Source organism: Pleurodeles waltl, chromosome 1_2, assembly GCF_031143425.1.
Source record: "Pleurodeles waltl isolate 20211129_DDA chromosome 1_2, aPleWal1.hap1.20221129, whole genome shotgun sequence".
NCBI lineage: Eukaryota > Metazoa > Chordata > Amphibia > Caudata > Salamandridae > Pleurodeles > Pleurodeles waltl.
The window spans coordinates 629,730,027-629,750,230 of NC_090437.1; positions in this window are offsets into that span (position 1 = coordinate 629,730,027).

The window sequence follows — 20,204 nt, forward strand, 5'->3', positions numbered from 1 at the left end:
CGGCCCTGGCGGTAGTCAACCGCCAGGGTCAGAATGACCGCCTACATGTTTAATGATCACATGCTGAAAAGTACAGGGACATAAATGCACACTGTAGTAGTCATTGGCTGACTATCCTCAACCCTGGTCATGCCCTACACTGACTAAGCCAGACCACTTGCTCAGGGCCAACAGACATGTACTGAGATGTGAGCTACTATGTAGCACAACACACCATTGTGACCTTCTGAAGGGTAAACTACTTGTGCATGACTGTAGAGAGACCTTTACAGACAGCTCCACTGACTTGTTGCACACGGTCCATACTGGGTAGTACCACAATATAGACTATATCCTAAGACCTAGTTTACAATGACAGGGCTGGCATGTGTGTCACTGAAATCTTCCTCTCTGGGGATGTGTGGACATGTGGAATACTTAATGGAATATCCTACCACATCTGATTGAGTTTGTGTGGTATGTACTGGCATCTCAGGACACACCTTTTACCATATGTGGCACTGTTGCAGAGATGACATTCAATATACCATGGTATGTTTTGTTTGATTGGCCCAATGTAACAACGCTAGTGATTCACATATAATGATCTCTTCAGAATGAACCAACTATCTGCACTGTAAGTTTGTCACTTGTGCAATAGACCTGCACAGTACACACATGACGTTTGGAAAAGTGACAAGAGACCTGTGGGAGTAAGGGGCCTGTCATTGGTAAATGTCACACATTGACAAAGTGGGTCAATGGAAAGATGTACCAGGTCAGGGGGTTACCTCAGTCACCATTCCAAATGTAGTCTATGCCAGGGCAACTATTGGTTCAGAAGATTTATTTTGGGAACATCCAAGGATCTGCTGGTCTACAGGTAGATTAACCTGTGCATCAGTTGTATTGCCATGGTAACTCTGCCCCAGCCTGTGCCATGACCCATAAGAGGCAAAACTATTTGTCAGGCCTTGCTCTCTGCAGGCTAAACCTAAATGAAAATCACATCTCCATCACTTCAATACATAAAAGTGCATCTTGTAGCCATCCAATACGTGAGTTCAAGGTTGTGTGGCACTCTGAGGGGGTCAGTGAGGTTTAGCTAGCTCTAAGACAACGTTTGGGCAAGGCCCGATCCGGGCTGAGTGATATGTGCGATTCTTCACATAGCTAACCTTAACCTCAACTGCTTCTAACAGTATACATACACAGCTCATGCTGTAATGCAAATACCTTTATTTTCTCATTTACCATTATCTGATCATCAAAGGTATCATAGGTACTGTAGGAAAGTGCCTGTTTTGGCATGGTTACCCTCAACACACACTTTTTGCCTGATATTGATGCTGACTTGACTGAGAGTGTGCTGGGATCCTATTAATCAGGCCCCAGCACAAGTGTTCTTTCCCCAAAACTGTACCATTGTTCCCACAATTTGCACACCCTTGGCACACAGCTAAGACCCCTGGAAATGGTACCAGTGGTACCAAGGGCTCTTTGACCAGGGAGGGTCCCTAAGGCCTGCAGCATGTATTGTGCAACCCTAAGGGACCCCTCACCAAGCACATGCATACTGTCATTGCAGATTGTGTGTGCTGGTGGGGAGAAAAAGGTAAAGTCGACATGGCATCCCTCCCAGGGTGCCATGCACACCAACCACTGTCTGTGGCATAGGTAAGTCACCCCTATAGCAGGCCTCTTATACATTGTAAGTGCAGTGTGGCCATATTAAGTGCATAGGTTGGGAGTTTGTCATTATGGACTCCACAGTTCCTTGATGGCTTCACTGAACACTGGAAAGCTTGGTATTAAACTTCTCTGCACAGTAAACCCACACGGATGCCAGTGCTGGATTTATTGTACAATGCACCCAGAGGGAATATTAGAAATGCCCCCTGTATTTTAACCAAACCTTTAGTGTAAGGCTGACCAGTCTGTGCTAGCCTGCTAGACACTGAAAGACGACTTTCTGACCTCATAGGGTGAGGGCCTTTGTGCCCTCTGGAGTCAGAAAAAAAGCCTGCTCTGGGTGGAGGTGCTACACACCTTCTCCCGCAAGAACTGTAACACTTGGTAGTGAGCCTCAAAGGCTCAGGCCTCCTGTTACAGTGCCTCATGGCACTCCAGCCAGTGGAGATGCCCGCCTCCTGGAAAAAGCCCCACGTTTGGCTTCAAGTCCGGTGGGAAAATTAGGAAAAACAGGGAGGAGGGACCACTCCAGCTAGGACCGCCCCTAAGGTGTCCAGATCTGAAATGACCCCCCTCCCTGCAGAACCCTTCATCTTGGTTTGAAGGACAGGGACCAATAGGGTTAGGAATGTGCCCCCTTCACCAAAGGGAGTGGGCACAGGAAGGTTGTAGCCACCCTCAGGGACAGTAGCCATTGGCTACTGCCCTCTAACCCCTGTAATGACCGTAAATCTAGTATTTAGGGGCACCCCTGAACCTAGCTCACCAGATTCCTAGTGACCCCAAGAAGAAAACAAGAAAGAAGCTAAAAGAAGGACTGCTAAGCCAACCCCAGCAGGGAAGACTCCAGACACCAACTGACTTAGTCTCAGCCCTACTGGCCTGTCTGCAGCTTCTGAAGCCCTGCTACAAAAAGGCGACGCACCCTGCAGGACCAGTGACCTCTCTAAACACCTAGAGGACTGCTTGCCCACCAGAGGACCAAGAGCTCCAGAGGACAGCGGCCCTGTCCACAAGAAGCATCAAGAAGTACTCCAGAACCGCCCCGGATCCGCAAGTCCCGCCTACTCTGCACCCTACGCCCACGGCCCGAGTCCATGTGGCCCACAGGTCCAGAGCAGGTCCCCAGGTGATTCTAACCATGTGTCCACCCTAGGTTGACCCCTCCTGGCCAACAGGACGATGCCTGCAGCCGAAATCTGAAGTATACCCCTGACCGCGAGAGAACCAGGCAAAGATACCGGACGCCTCAAGGTACTTCTTCACCCACAGCCCCCGGCCTTGGGGAATCTGACCACTGATCCAGCAATGCTCAGCAGGTGGCCCTCCTCCTTGTCCAGCCTGTTCTTTCCAGGAACCGACCGCCTGGATCTAGCCTGCAACATCTTTGTGATCTCCAGTGTCCCCCTATTGAAAAGCATTATAAGCCTGATGCTGTGATTGCACCTGGCCGCCCCTGGGCCGCTGAGGGTGTGTGTTTTGGGCTGACCTCTGGCCCCCCTGGTGCTCACCTGAATCCCCCAAGTCTGTCCTCTGAAGTCACGGGTACTTACCTGCCAGCAGATCTGTTTCCCGAGTGCCCCCAGTCTCCTTAGGATCCCATTCTAAACCTAACATCAACTTTGACCTCTGCACCTGGATGGCCCCGTGTTGCTGGTAGTGTAAGTTGAACCACAACCAGTGGACATCCTAACCTCCAGGGACTTGAACTGTAAGTCGAGTACTTAACTCCAAATTGCACTAACACTTTTCGCCCCTAGAACTGTTCTGAAAATTGAAGGGTCAACTTTTGAAAGTGAAAAGTGTTACTTGCCTGTAAACCATTTTATTTGCAAAATCTAAACAAAGTGTCTTTGATACAAATTCTTGATACTTCCTTGGAAATGTACTTACCTGCAACAAGATCCTTTTGGTTCTAGAAATAAAGTAACAAAATATATTTTTAGAATATAAATACATTGGTCTGGAGTTAGTCATTGAGTGTGTGCCTCATTTCTTGACTGTGTGTACAACACATTCTTTGCACTACTCTCTGTCAAGCCTAACTGCTCGAGCACACTACCACTAAAGAAAGCATTAATATTATCTACTTTAACCCCTGGTAACCCCTGGACTCTGTGCACACTATATCTAATTTTAATATAGTATGTACAGAGCCAGCTTCTTATGTTGGTGGATCAGCAGTGGGGTGTAAGACTTTGCATTTGTTGGACTACTCGGTCGATATCTGATCACACAACTAAGTTCCAAAATTGTCTTTGGATTCAATTGATTTTTGAATTGACAATTATTTCAAAAATGTTAAAAGTCCTGCTAGTGCCTCGGTTAAGTCCCCTTTAGCATTTGTTTTTAGATTAAAAAGTTATTATAAATTAGGGGTAAGTAAATAGGAGTGGTTTTTAGTTCCAAAACGTAATCCCCAACTTTAGTAACAAAATGAGCAGCTCAGAGGAAATGGTTGTGGCTCTCAACCTCACCTCTACCTCCATCTTGGGATGGGAGAGTTAAGGTCTCTCTGCAGACTGAAAAACATCAGAACTGCTTCCAACCCTACCAAAGTGAAGCTCCAGGAGCTCTTGGCAGAGTATATCAAGGAACTCTCTACTAAGGAGGAAGACCTCCCCTCAGGTGGGGAAGAAGTTGGGGATCAGGAGGATGAACTCCCCCTCCTAACCTAAGTAGGGAAGTCAGGGCCCCAAGGTCCCTGTCTCCAAGGATAGTGCTCACTTGATATGGGTCTCCCACAAGGGAGTCCAGCTCCTCTGGGAACATTGAGGGTAGCCTCAATGAAGACCTCCTTTTAGCAAGGATGGCCAAAGCATTAGCCTTGGAAAGATAGCTCCTGTCTATAGAAAGGGAGAGAGCAGAAATGGGCTAAGGACCCATTAATGGTTGCATCAATACAACAGTTAGGGACAGAAAGCATCCCAATACCCCTAACATCCCCAAGGGATTGTCCCTATGTATGAGGAAGGTTATGACATCACCAAGTGGTTCCTTTGAGAGGGCTTGTGGATCCAGAAGATTGAAAAAGGCTCATTGGGGAGCTCTCCTTTGGGAATTGTTCACTGGTAAGTGTAGGGATAGGCTTCTCACACTCACAGGTGCAGATGCTAAATCCTGTGAACAAATAAAGGCTACTGTGAGTGAGGGATTTACGACTGAAGAGTATAGAATTAGGTTCAGGGGGCTCACAAAACCTTGAGCAAGTCCTGGGTTGATTTTGTAGACTACTCAGTGAAAACACTGGATGGTTGAATAACTGGCAGTGGAGTGCATGACTATGATGAGCTTTATATTTATTTGTGAAAGAACATCTTTTAAGTAACTGCTTCAGTGACAAGTTGCATCAATATCTGGTAGACCTAGGTCCAATTTCTCCCCAATAATTGGGAAATAAGGCAGACCATTGGATAAAGACTAGGGTGACCAAGACTTCCACTAGGCGTGACCAAAAGAAAGGGGTTACAAAGCCTCTCCAGGGGAAGGGTGGTAAGACACCTAAAGATAAAGGTAAGGAGTATTCTCAAGGGCCCCAAAAACCTGCTCAGGAGAGTGGGCCCTGAGCCTTTTCACAATCTTCACATGGGTATAAGGGCAAACACTTTGGCGGTCATTATGAACACGGCGGTAACAACCTCCGTGTGGTTATGATGGTGGTCAAAACACTGACCGCCAGCGACCTGGGATCCCCGCCGGCCAAATTAAGAACCTTTCTGTGGGCCGGCAGGCCGAAACAGTGTTTCCTTCTGCCGGTTCACAGAAAGGTCAGGCTGGAACATTGACGGCGGCTCCACATGGAGCCGCTGTCAGTGCCTCTGTGCGGCAGGTGCAGTCGCACCCTTCGCTCAGATCACTGCTGACCTGCGCGACGGGGCACTGCACCGGGGCCCCTGCACTTCCCATGCAAAATGCATGGGCAGTGCAGGGGCCCCCAGGGGTGCCCCGGTGCACCACCTCCACCAGCCTTTCCCTGGCGGGATAACCCGCAATGGAAAGGCTGGTGGATAGGGAAACATTATCCAACAGGTAGCGCAGCTACCCTGTTGGATGGGGTTTTCACTCACCGCCAAGCATCTGGCGGTGAGTGAGGGCTGCCGATGGCGGCCCTCTACGTGTTTATAATGTGGCGGGTTGGCCCGCCATGCGGGCTGGATGTTTCAGCTGTCAATGCCAGCATGGCGGGCCAACCCACCATGTTCATAATGACTGCCTTTGATCCCAAAAAGGCCTGGTGTTGAAACTGTAGACAGAATGGATACCAAATTGGAAACTTGGCCTGTCCCAAAAAGAGTCCCTCTAGCACTGCATCAGTACTAGAGCCAGTATCCAGGTGGGATCAACAGTGTGCCCAGAGCAAATCAAGGTTCACACTATAGTCTCTGAGGATGGGGTAGATGTTGCCACTCTTGCTGTCTGCCTCCCTAATATGAACAAATACAGACAACATCCCTTGATTAATGGGACAAAAGTAGAAGCCCTGCCCTGAGGGATACAGGTGCCAGTGTCGCCATGATGACAGAAAATCTGGTTTCCCCAGCACAAGGTGTGGCTGGACAAACGTATCCAGTCACCAATGCTGATAATGTAACTAAGGTCCATCCCATGGTTATGGTGACCTTAGAATGGGGAGGGGTTACTGGCCTGAAGCAGGTAGTGGCCTCTTCTGCAAACCCAGTGGAATGCTTGCTAGGGAATGATCTGGAGTCCTTAGCTTTGACTGAGGTAGACCTCAAGACCCATGCAGCCCTGCTGGGAATCCCCGAACTGGTGAACGTGAAAACTAGAGCACAAGGTAAAAAAGACATGTTGTAGCCTGGAATAATGACCCAATCTTCCAAGAGAAAGGGCAAGAAGACTAGGGGACCAGATTCTAAACAGCAACGAAACCAAGACTCCTCTTCTCAGGAACAACTCTTATGCTCTGAGGGAACTGAGTCCCTGGAGTTGGATCCGTATCAGGTAGAGCTCTTGAGCCCAGGGGGACCCTCAAGAGAACAGCTGTGCCAGGGACAGAGAACCTGTCCCACTTTTGAAGGCCTGAGGTACCAAGCAGCTGCATGGGAGAAGGGAGATGTCAGTAGCTCCCACTTGGTCTATTGGGAGGAAGGGCTCCTTTATACTGAGGCCAGAGACTCCAAACCTGGTGCAACCAGAAGAGTGATAGTCCCTCCAAAGTTTGGGGAATTCATACTCACTTTAGCCCATGGCATCCCCCTGGCTAGGCATCTGGGCCAAACTAAAACATGGAATAGGCTTGTCAGTCATTTCTACTGGCCTAACATGTCCCAAAAAGTGAAGGAGATTTGCAGTTCCTGTTCCACCTGTCAGGCCAGTGGTAAAACAGGTGGTCACCCAAAGCCTCCCCTGCCCCTCCGAATTCCACTCCCTGTAGTGGGGGTGCCCCTTGAAAGGGATGGTGTGGAGATTGTGGTTCCACTCGAACCACCCACAGCCTAAGGAAATCCGTAAATACTGGTAGTATTGGATCATGCTACCAGATATCCTGAAGCAATTCCCCCTAGGTCTACTACAACTCCTGCAGGAGCGAAAGCCCTTATTGGTATCTTTATTTATCCTAAGGAGGTGGTTTCTGACAGCGGTACAGACCTCGTGTTAGCTTACCTGAAACACATATGGAATGAGTGTGGGGTGACTTACAAGTTCACCACACTGTGCCATCTACAAACTAATGGACTTGTTGAAATGTTCAACAAGACATTGAAGGGCATGATCATGGGACTCCCTGAAAAACTCAAAAGGTGATGGGATGTCCCGCTGCCATGCTTGCTTTTTGCATACAGAGTTGTACCTCAGAAGGGAGTTGGGCTCTCCCCCTTTGAACTTCTGTTTGACTACCCGGCCACCCTCTTAGGGGGCCACTTGCACTTGTGAAGGAAGGTTGGGTGAAACCTCTCCATGAGCCTAAGCAAGATGTGGTAGGCTATGTGCTTGGCCTCCACTCTAGGATGGCTGAGTACATGGAAAAGGCATCCAAACACCTTGAGGCCAGCCAACTGCTCCGGAAGCAGTGGTATGACCAAAAGGCTGCACTGGTGGAGTTCCAACCAGGGCAGAAGGTATGGGTTCTGGAGCCTGTAACTCCCAGGGCACTCCAGGACAGATGGAGTGGCCCTTACCCTATCTTAGAGAAGAAGAATTAGGTCACCTACTTGGTAGACCTGGGCACTAGGAGGATACCCAAGAGAGTGATCTATGTGAACCACCTCAAACTCTTCTGTAATAGGGCTGATGTAACCGTGCTGATGGTTACTGATGAGGATCAGGAAGCAGAGAGTTAACCTCTCCCTGACCTCCTGTGTCATGACCCTAAAGATGGGTCAGTTGATGGAGTTGTCTACTCAGACGGCCTCACTGCCCAACAACAGGCTGACTGCAGGCAAGCCCTACAGCAGTTTGCAGGGCTCTTCTCCTTGACCCCTGGACAAACCCACCTGTGTACCCATGATGTGGACACAGGAGACAGTTTACCTGTCAAGACCAAGATCTATCGACAGTCTGATCAAGTCAAGGAGAGCATCAAAGTGGAAGTTCACAGGATGCTGGATCCAGGGGTTATTGAGCCCTCTGACAGTCCCTGGGCTAGCCTAGTGGTCTTGGCTCCCAAATCTCATTCCAAGGATAGGAAGAAACAGATGAGGTTTTTTGTGGACTACAGGGGTCTCAACTCTGTCACCAAGACAGATTTTCACCCTATACCAAGAGCAGATGAGTTGATAGATAAATTAGGTGCACTGCATCCACTTTTCCATCGCTACACCCACTTTGTACACTCATGCAACACGCCCCGCCTACAGAAGATGGAATCAAATCTCAGAGGTGCAACTCACCAGCGTCATCAGCAACTCTCCTCCCTCCGATACAATGGACGCCAACATGTCAGTCTAGAACCTCCGCAAATGGATCACCAACTGCGCCGACACCTTAGCCCAGCTCCAATCAACCACAGGGAAACACTTTTCTAAAAGAGCCAGCTGGTTTACTCCCGCACTCCAGGAATCTAAGCGCTCCTGCAGGAGGCTGGAGAAGAAATGGAGAAACAGCAAATCCCGGCAAGACATGGCAACCTTCAAAGCTGCCACAAAATCCCACCACAGCCTGATCAGGTCCACCAGGAAGGATGCCCTGCAGGACCGCATCAACACCACCTCTCACTAAACACTAAACAACTCCTCAAAGATATCAGAGAATTCGCCAAACCACAAGCTGAGACCACTGACATCCCTCCATCTCAGGAACTCTGCTACAGATTGGCCACCTTCTTCCACAGGAAGATCAAGGACAATTTACAGCAGCTTTGGACCCCAAGACTCTCTGGACCCACCTACAACACCCCTGCCAGGCTCAGCCGAACCCCCAACTCCTGCATTCCTGGACCCTCTCATGACGGACGACACCATCCCCATCATGAGCAGCGTCCACTCTGGAACCCTGACCGACCACTGCCCACACTACATCTTCAACAAAGCCAGCGCCACAACCTCGCCAGAACTCTGCAGGACTATCAACTGCTCCCTTGAAGCAGCAACCTACCCCGAAGACTGGAAGCACACCGAGATCTACTCACTTCTAAAGAAACCCACAGCCGACCCGACCGACCTCAAAAACTACCGTCCCATCACACTGCTACCCTTCCCAGCTAAAGTTGCAGCGAAAGCAATCAACACTCAACTACACCAACATGTCGAGGACAACAACATCATAGACATCTCCCAATGAGGATTCAGAACCAAGAACAGTACCGAAACTGCCCTGCTTGCAGGACAACATTTGCTTCTTCCTCGACCAAGATCATACAGCAGCACTCATCCTTCTCGATCTCTCTGCCACCTTTGATACAGTATCTCACTGTACACTATGCGCTAGACTCCACGCAGCAAGCATACAAGGCAAGGCACTTCAATGGATTCACTCCTTCATGACAGGCAGAACACAGAAAGTCAGCCTCCCACCTCACCAGTCAGAACTCTCCGACATCAAATGCAGAGTACCCCAAGGATCACTGCTAAGCCCCACGCTGTTCAATGTTTACATGACCTCTCTCTCTCTCATTGTCAGGACTACGGGATGAAAATTGTATCCTAGGCGGATGACACCCAGGTGATCTTCTCCCTGTCTGAAAACCCATTAATAGCCTGGAAGAATTTCAGAGACGGGGTGGAAGCTGTAGCCACCTGGATGAGGGAAAGCTGCCTCAAGCTGAATTCCGACAAAACCCAGATCCTAATCCTGGGATGCTCACCGTCAGCCTGAGATGACTCATGGTGGCTGTCAACACTTGGCAACCCCCCCCACAGACCACGCACGCAACCCTTACATCATCCTCGACTTCATGCTCACCATGACCAGGCAGGTCAACTCTGTCACCTCCATCTGCTTCCACACCCTCTGACTCCTATGAAAGATTGCCAGATGGATACCAATCAACTGCCCGAAAAACTGTGACACACGCCCTTATCACAAGCATACTGGACTACGGCAACGCCTTTTATGCTGGAAGCTCCAAAAAGAACGTGAACAAGCTGCAATAGATTTAGAACGCCACTGTCAGACTCGTCTAGGACATCCCCCACTGAGAACACATCACAGAACACCTGATGAACCTCCACTGGCTCACCATCGAGAAGAGGATCAACTTCAAGCTCCTTGTATACAACTAAAGAGCCCTCCATGACAACGGACCCAACTACCTCAACAACTGCATAATCTGGTACTCCCCCTCCCGACCTCTCCGCTCATCCCGACAGTCACCTACCAGCGTACCTCGCATAAATAAGTCCTCGGCTGGAGGAAAATCTTTGTCTTACCTAGCGGCAAAAGGCTGGAATGCCTTACCACTGCACATCAGTCGCCATTGTTGACCCAGTTCAGGAAGAACCTCAAGACCCGGCTCTTTGACTGAGCTCTGAGGTCACCCCCCCCAGCGCCTTGAAACCCTATGGGTGAGTAGTGCGCTCTACACGCTCATGACTGATTGACTGAGGTGCAGCAAAGTTTCTCAGTACCTTTGACTTAACTGCAGGGTCCTGTCAAATTAGAATGGCACCTGGAGCAAAAGAAAAGACTGCATTCTTTACACCTGATGGGCATTATCAGTTCACTGTTACACCCTTTGGCTTAAACAATACTGCCGCCACCTTCCAAAGGTTGGTGAATCAAGGCCTTGCTGGCTTGGAGTCCTTCAGTGCAGCATATCTTGATGATATTGCTGTCTTTAGCACTTCCTGGCAGGATCACCTGGTCCACTTGGATAAGTTTTTGCAGGCTCTGCAATCTGTAGGCCTCAGTATCACGGCATCTAAGTGCCAAATAGGGCAGGGCACTGTTGTATACTTGTATACATCCTGTAGGTGGAGGCTAAGTGCAACCTTTACAGCCCAAGATCCAGACAATTCTGGATTGGGAAGCTCCAAACCCAGACCCAAGGCAGGGCATTCATTAGCTCGACTGGTTATTACAGGAGGTTTGTGAAAGGGTATGAGTCCACTGTGACCCCCTCACAGAACTGACCTCTAAGAAGATGCCTAAAAAGGTAAACTGGATTCTTGACTGTCAAAAGGCCTTAGAGACCCTGAAGAGGGCAATGTGCTCAGGACCAGTTCTCAAAGCTCCAGACTACTCTAAGCAGTTCATTGTGCAGACAGATGCCTCTGAACCTGGGATAGGAGCAGTCATGTCCCAAACCAATGATGATTGCCATGACCAACCTATTGCTTTCGTTAGCAGGATATCACTCCCCAGGGAACAGCGTTGGAGTGTCATTGAGAGAGAGGCCTTTGCTGTGGTTTGTTCCCTGAAAATGTTGAGACCATACTTGTTTGGTACTCACTTCATTGTACAAGCTGACCTAGACCTCTCAGATGGCTAATGCAAATAAAAGGAGAAAACCCTACAATTTTTGTGGTAGTCTACCTCCCTACAGGGAATGGACTTTGCAGTAGAACATAGACCTGGGACTGCCCATGCCAATGCAGATGGACTTTATAGGTTCTTCTACTACGACAATGAAGACTCTTTTGGAAAAGGTAAGTCTCACCCTCTTTTGTTTGAGAGGGGGGTTGTGTAACAAAATTCTCCTTTTGCCATGGTTACCCCCCTAGCTTTTTGCCTGATATTGATGCTGACTTGACTGAGAGTGTGCTGGGATCCTGCTAATCAGGCCACAGCACCAGTGGTCTTTCCCTAAAACTGTACCATTGTTCCCACAATTGACACACCCCTGGCACACAGCTACGTCCTTTGTAAAAGGAACCAGTGGTACCAAGGGCTCTTTGACCAGGGAGTCCCTAAGGGCTGCAGCATGTATTGCGCCACCCTAAGGCACCCTTCACCTAGCAAATGCACACTGCCATTGCAGATTGTGTGTGCTGGTGGGGAGAAAAGGGTATGGTCGACATGGTATCCCTCTCAGAGGGACATGTCTACCAACCACTGCCTGTTTCATAGGTAAGTCACTCCTCTAGCAGGCCTTACAGCCCTAAGGCAGGGTGCACTATACCACATGTGAGGGCATAGCAGCATGAGCAACATGCCCCTACAGTGTCTAAGTCCATTCTTAGAAATTGTAAGTGAAGTGCAGCCATATTAAGTACATGGGCTGGGAGTATGTCATTACAAACTCCACAGCTCCATGATGGCTCCACTGAATACCGGGAAGTTTGGTATCAAATCTCTCAGCACAAATAACACACACTGATGCCAGTGTTGGATTTATGGTAACATGCACCCAGAGGGCATCTTAGAGATGCCCACTGTACTCTAATCAACCCTTTAATGTTAGGCTGACCACTCTGTGCCAGCCTGCCACTAACAGATGAGTTTCTGACCCCATGTGGTGAGGGCCTTTGTGCTCTCTGGGGTCAGAAACAAAGCCTGCACTGGGTGGAGGTGCTTCACATCTCCCCCTACAGGAACTGCAACACTTGGTGCTGAGCCTCAAAGGCTCAGGCCTCCTGCTACAGTGCCACAGGGCACTCCAGCTAGTGGAGATGCCCGCCCCCGGAAGAAGCCCCACTTTTGGCGTCAAGTTCAGTGGGTAAATTAGGAAAAACAGGGAGGAGTGACCACTCCAGCTGGGACAGCCCCTAAGGTTTTCAGAGCTGAAGTGACCCCCTCCCTGTAGAACCCTACATCATGTTTTGGAGGATAGGGACCCATAGGGTTAGAGATGTGCCCCCTCCCCAATGGGAGTATGCACAGAAAGGGTGTAGCCGTCCTCTGGGACAGTAGCCATTGGCTACCGCCTTCTCACCCGTGTAACACCCGTAAATCTAGTATTTAGGGGCACCCCTGGACCTAGCTCGCCAGATTCCTGGTGACCTCATGAAAAACAGAAGAAAGAAGAAGGACTGCTAAGCCGACCCCAGCAGAGAAGACTCCAGACACCGACTGACTTGGCCCCAGCCCTACTGGCCTGTCTGCAGCTTCTGAAGCCGTGCTACAAAAAGGCAATGCACTCTCCAGTACCAGCGACTTCTCCAAAAGCCCAGAGGACTGCCTGCCCACCAGAGGACCAAAAACACCAGAGGTAAGGGGCCCTGTCCACAAGAAACACCAAGAATGGCTCCAGAACCTCCCAGATCCGCGAGCCCTGCACACTCTGTACCCAACGTCGATGGCCCGAGTTCAGGTGCCCCTGGTCAAGAGCAGGTCCCCAGGCGATTCTGAACTTGTGTCCACCCTGGGTTGACTCCTCCTGGCCAACACAACGGCACTTGCAGCCTGACCGCAAGAGAACTGGAGGAGGATACCCAACGCTTCGCCTGGCCTTGGGGAATCTGACCACCGGTCCAGCAATTTCAGCAGGAAGCCCTACTCCTTGTCCAGCCTATGGTTTCCTGGAACCGCAACCTGGACCCAGCCTGCAGGATCTTTGTGACCCTCGGGGTCCCACTATTGAAAAGCATTGGAAGCCCAACGCTGTGTTTGTACCCTGCACCCAGCCTCCCCTGCGTCGCTGAGTGTGTGTGTTTGGTGCTTACCTATGGCCCCCCCAGTGCTCACCTAAACCCCCCAGGTCTGCCCTCCGAAGTCGTGGGTACTTACTTGCCAGCAGATCTGTTCCGAGTGCCGCCACTCTCCATTGGATCCCATTCTAAATCTAACAGCAAATTTGACTTCTGCACCCGGCCCCCCTGTGTTGCTGGTGGTGTAAGTTTGGGGTCACCATGAACCCCGACCAGTGGACATCCTAACCCCCAGAGACTGGAACTGAAGTTGAGTACTTCCCTTAAAACTGCACTAACACTTCCCCCCCAACCCCAGGTCTGTTCTGAAATTTGCAGTGTCAACTTTTGAAAGTGAAAAGTGTTTCTTCCATGTAAACCATTTTATTTGCGAAATCTAAACAAAATGTCTTTGATACATATGCTTGATACTTACGTGCAAATGTACTTACCTGAAACAAGATCCTTTTGGTTCTAGAAATAAAGGATCAAAATATATTTTCCAATATAAATACATTGGCCTGGAGTTAGTCATTGAGTGTGTGCCTCATTTCTTGTCTGTGTGTGTACAACAGATGCTTTTCACTACCCTCTGATAAGCCTAACTGCTCGACCACGATACCACAAAAGAGAGCATTAGTATTATCTACTTTAACCTCTGTGAAACCTCTGGTGAACGCCTGACCTCTGTGCACATTATGGGGGTGATTCTGAGACTGGCGGGCGGCGGAGGCCGCCCGCCAGTCTTCCCCCGACAAAATACCGCTCCGCGGTCGCAAGACCGCTGAGGGTATTTTGAGATTTGCCCTGGGCTGGCGGGCGGCCGCCCGCCAGCCCAGGGCAAATCTACCTTCCCACGAGGACGCCGGCTCAGAATGGAGCCGGCGTAGTGGGAAGGTGCGACGGGTGCAGTTGCACCCGTCGCGTATTTCAGTGTCTGCTTTGCAGACACTGAAATACTTTGTGGGGCCCCCAGGGGCCCCGCGGCACCCCCTACCGCCATCCTGTTCCTGGCGGGAGACCCGCCAGGAACAGGATGGCGGTAGGGGGTGTCAGAATCCCCATGGCGGCGGAGCGCGCTCCGCCGCCATGGAGGATTCTCCCGAGCAGCGGAAAGTCGGCGGGAGACCGCCGACTTTCCGTTTCTGACCGCGGCTGAACCGCCGCGGTCAGAATGCTCGACGGAGCACCACCAGCCTGTTGGCGGTGCTCCCGTGGTCGGTGACCCTGGCGGTCACCGACCACCAGGGTCAGAATGACCCCCTATATCTCATTTTTATATAGTATATACAGAGCCAGCTTCCTACAGGTACTCTGAAAAGTATACTTGCATTGATATTTAAATGCAACACAAAGAGCATCTAGGGCTTATCACACATCACAAAAAACAATGTTAATTTTAAATACACAAAAGTACAGGGTTCCACAAATCCATTAAATTGTTATCCTATGTAGGGACCACAAAATCTAAAAATCACTCTGGAACTCAGAGGCACATTGTAGCCTGTGGCAAAGGAAAGGGTGGTGTTGAACAGAGTAAAATATGTATATAAGATATGTACCTGTTCCTCTGGTGACCCATAGAGCTGACTATACAGGGGAAGGACCTCTTCAACCAGTTTCTTCAGCTCCTCTGGAGAGAAGGCAGGGGCCCTCTCACCTGATTGGCCTGGCATGATTGTTCTCAGAGGTGACAGTCAGATGCTAAAGTGGAGGAGGTATTGATAGAAGTAGTGTCAGGAGGCATTTGAGTTATTTTTCAAACCACGGCGTACATGTACGCTACGTGCGTGGTCATCAGCGTAGACGGGCACAGCTATTGGCTCACAACTGTCACAGTCAAGAACATTAGTCTGTGCTTGAGTCCGCCGTGGATGAAATCACCCACCATGCAGTTGACTTCTGCCGGCGGTGGCAGCTTCCAGAAGTCCAATATGCGAGGTCAGGCATCTGCCATTTTAATGGTTGAAACTACAGTATGTGGGACTGTTTAAGGTGTCACCACTACCACAAATGTGCTGTAACATGCTTACATATGTGTTACTCCATTGATCTGTAATATCTTTTACACAATCGTCAGTGTAGTGTGTTACTAGGCATAAACGCCATATAACCGTGGTGCACTGTACACCACTGGTGACAGGAGTTTGGGAAAACAAAGCAAACTTTACAATATTAAGGTGCTCATGAGAAACATTTAGGTGTATAATGTGCACATATATGTTGTAGACATGTGTAAAACACAATGGGGATTATAGGTGGATTCTGCATAGTAGTCAATTGTTAGGTGAAATATGTGTAATGCTTTTTGAGCCAGTTATGTTTTATGACATAACTTTTAGCTTAATCTTCATATAGGTTACTCTGTGACCAATGCTGCAATTTAGTGGATTCCACACATAGGTACCCTGGGAAAGGGAGGCGACGATCATTTTTAAACCTTCAGACCATGGAAGAAAGGGATGCTATAAAGAAGTTTTGTCTGAATAGGGAAGTAATACAGGATTTATGTTGTCAGTTGGAGCCTGATCTCATGCCTCAAAATAATAATCCAACATATTTCCCACCAATTGTGAGACTTATGGCAGTATTGTATTGTCTGGTCACAGGATCCTGTCAATATACAGTGGCTATATCTGGTGGTATGTCACAAACTATGTTCAGTGGTATATTAAAAGACGTGCTTCAGCAATGATGAAACACATTGACAGCTACATCAGGTTCCCCAGACATGAGGATTTAGCTAATGTGAAGGTTAACTTCTATGGATTTGGTCACCTCCCACATGTGCTTCGAGCCATTGATGGCACCCATATTCAATTAGTACCACTACACGCCAGTGAACAATTGTTATCAAAACAGGTAGCACTTCCATTCTATCAGTATGCAAGCTGTCTGCCTGCCAGATTTGTATATTTTAAATGTCTTTGCTCGGTTTCCAGGTTCCGCCCATGATTTGTTCATACTACGAAACAGCACAATATCCCAGCTGATGTCACAACTACAGCCGGAGATTGCCTGGCTTCTTAGTAAGTAAGATCTGTCTTAACTTTGTGTGTGCAATGTCAGGTACTATAATCAGAAGGTTTGTGTCTTATTGTAGCACTTATGTCTCATTCCAAAATAGGAGAGTCAGCATTTCTCAACCATCCTTAGTTGTTAACATCGCTGTGAAATCCAACTATGCCAGTGGAAGTTTGCTTCAATGATGCCCATGAAAGAACATGGCAGCCAGTGGAGTGGGCTCTTGGGCTCCTGAAAGCCAGATTTCACTGTCAGGACAAGACTGGGGGAACCCTCCTCTACTCACAAATCACAGTGGCCTGCTGCATGCTCCATAACATCTCCGTGCAACAGAACATCCCTTATACTGCAGAGGGTGGAGAGCCTGAAGTGCCACCCGGTGAGGATCTTGGCATGCCAAATGATGATGATAGTGGTGAAGAGGAAGGAGCTGACTTGTGCCAAGATCTCATCAACAGCTTCTCATGAATACAAGTATGTTATGAGATGTCATGATTTTGACTATTCAACTATTCAACTCTTGTTGTGATGATGTGAGGAGTACGTTTATTGAAAATATTAGTAAATTGAGGCGCTGGCAAATTCTGGCAAAGGGTGTTTGGTGAGGAAGGTTTTGAGACATGTTCATTTTGTTAATGTTGCTTTGTTTAGGTCAGATACTTGTCATGGACTGCATTCTCCAGACGTTTGCTATGTAAAGTGTGTCATATGTATGGTTTCATAGCTAATCTCTTTATATTTGTGTTCTTTAGGTACCTTCACCATGGCATCTTCATTTGGGCATTTCAGAGTTGTGACATTAGCAGGTATATGATGCTGTTGGGACATACGAAATGGACATGGATTATTCCTGGGAATGTATTTCACAAACCTTGGTTGTTTAAAACCTGTACAAAGGCAGCTTGCACAGTGATAGGATGGAAGGAGACTCTATTGGACTTGTTCCTTGTCATGTGGTGGCTATATTGCATTATGTGTGTCACCATGTGCTCACACAATATGTAGTTGTAGGCCCAAATCATGTTAGTTTTCCTTCACATTGACTAAATATAAATTTTGTATGAACAGGATGTAGCTGTTGATGTGTTTCATCATTGTAGGACAAAGTGCTTATGGCATATCACTGACATATGTTTGTGACATACCACCAGATGCAGAAGTACTGGATTGTAATGACCCTGTGATCAGATACTGTTGTACTGCCATCTGCCTGAGTCTTGCTTTTAATGATATAGGATTCCTTTTGTGAGGTCGGCGATATGGCTCCAGTAGATCACATTGACCAATTTCATTTTTGCCTATTCTACAGGACAATGTCTGATATATCCAATCCTTCCATGTTTTTGAGATCTGTACCTGTAAATGTGATCACTTACACAGAATAATTGTCATGTATGATTTGCTATGTTTCTGACATCTTGCCAGCCGTTGATTAAAACGATAGAACACAAATGTTATAAGACAAGACACTTGTATGTATGTGTTGGTGTGACATAGTTGTGATCCTGAGCTAAACATTGTGTGTACATGCACCATATCCATGCTTACAAAAGTAGCTTGTTTTGTCACTGTATAGCTTACATGGTATTACATATCTACATTGCTAAATGTGAAATTTAGTACAGCAGACAATATGTTTGTGACTTGTGAATTTATCAAAGGGGAAAGGTGAAGACATACTTACTGCAAAAACAAACATAAAAGAAAAGTGAAATAGTCAGTCATGGTGAATGAAACCGTAGATGCTAAATTATCTGAAATCCAAAGTCCAGATTACTCGTCCCATCAGAAAGGGAAAAGTGTCCAGAATTAGTCCACAGATTGAATGTATGACACACAATGGGTGAAAATAAGGTTGAGGTTTCTTGCGGGCAGTGGTGGGTGTCTTCCTATCTGCACCTCCTGGATTTTTACATGGACGTTTCTGCTTGTGAGGGCAGGTGGGTCGGTTTCAATGCTGCAGAGGCAGGGGTGTCTGAAAGTGTTTCTTCCCCTGGCAGGGCCTCCCTTCCTGTGGCTGCCATAGACATAGATGGGTTTGATGTAGTTGCATTACAGAAAGATGTAGATGGTGGTGGAAAAGCCCTGCTCAGTGTTATATGGATGTTCATCAGCACCCCTTTAGGGAGCCCATGTTGGAGTTATGGGACTCCAACTGTTGGTACGTGTCTCTCTGCAGCTGCTTCATTTCCTGGAGTTTGGGAAGTACCTGGCCCAGCATACCGTAGGACTCCTGATACACACCAAAGACTTGGCCGATGGTGTCCTGAGTGTCAGTGTCTGCCGGCACACAGTATCCCTCCCACCGACACTATGCCCAGGAGCCTGTGCCCTTGGCCCAGGGTGCCCTCGTCAAACTGGGCCTGGACCCTCTGTGTCAGGGCTGGTGATATGCACTTTAGGGTCCAGGACTGGAAGGGAGAGGGGCACAAGATTGGACTAACTATGCTAGGTACACAGGTTGGAGGACTGGTGTTGGCTGAGATGTTGTTGCAGCTGGGGAGGGAGGTGTTGGTGTGGGCACAGTGAAACTCACTGTTGCCGTCTGCCCAGGATGACCAGATGTGCCAGATCCGTCCACATGTTCAGAAGTGCTGTCATCGCTGAGGGCTTCATCCAGGGGTGGAGTGAGAGTCTGTTCGGTGGACAGTCTCTGCCCAGGTGCTGTGCCAGACTGACATGTTGTGAAATAGAGAACATTGTTATTTATGGAAGTGTAAAATCTACATCCAAGTGTTGTGTGTCACAGTAAGTAGAGACCTAAAAAAAACTTAATAGGTAGGGTTTCCTATTGTGATATATTTCCATGGTATTCAACTTAACAAGACATCTGTAGAGGTTGAAAACATGTATTATAACTGAGCAGCTCATTAGACGTGCTGATAAGTTGCATTTTAGATAAAGGAATGAACATGACATCTAACAAACATTTAAGCCAGCACAGTGGAGAAGTAACATATATTTGATCATTCCAAGGTTTAATTGTGTATGATAGAGGTGAATCATGTGAGCAGTGCAGAGTCAATGAGTTACCTGCCACTTCCAATCAGTGGAACCAGCAAAATGCCATACAAATAGTTGTACACACTTGGTATAGTGTCACTCATGAGATCAATAGCTTCAGTTTGGGAGGCCAGGACAACATCAAGCTAAGTAGGCAGACTTGTCTCTGAGAAGAGCATTATATGTAGATTGCTCAGTCCATGAGAAGTAAACATCAGTTGTGACATAGCAAACAAGTGAAAATGGGGAAGAGCACAATAGCCGCTTGTTTTGATGTAGTCATGTTACTTTCTAACTCCCAACACTAGAAAATGGGCACGAGCACAATAGCCTCTTGTTTTGAGTTATGGAAACAGGCCTTCATGGTAGTTGTAGTCATGTCACTTTCTAACTCCCAACACTAGATAAATGGTAAAAATCCATGATAAGTGAACATCAGTTGTGACTTGGCAAACAAGTGAAAATGGGAAAGAGCACACCACTCTTGTGTTTTGAGTTACAGAAACAGGCTTTCATAGTAGTTGTATTCATGTCACCCTC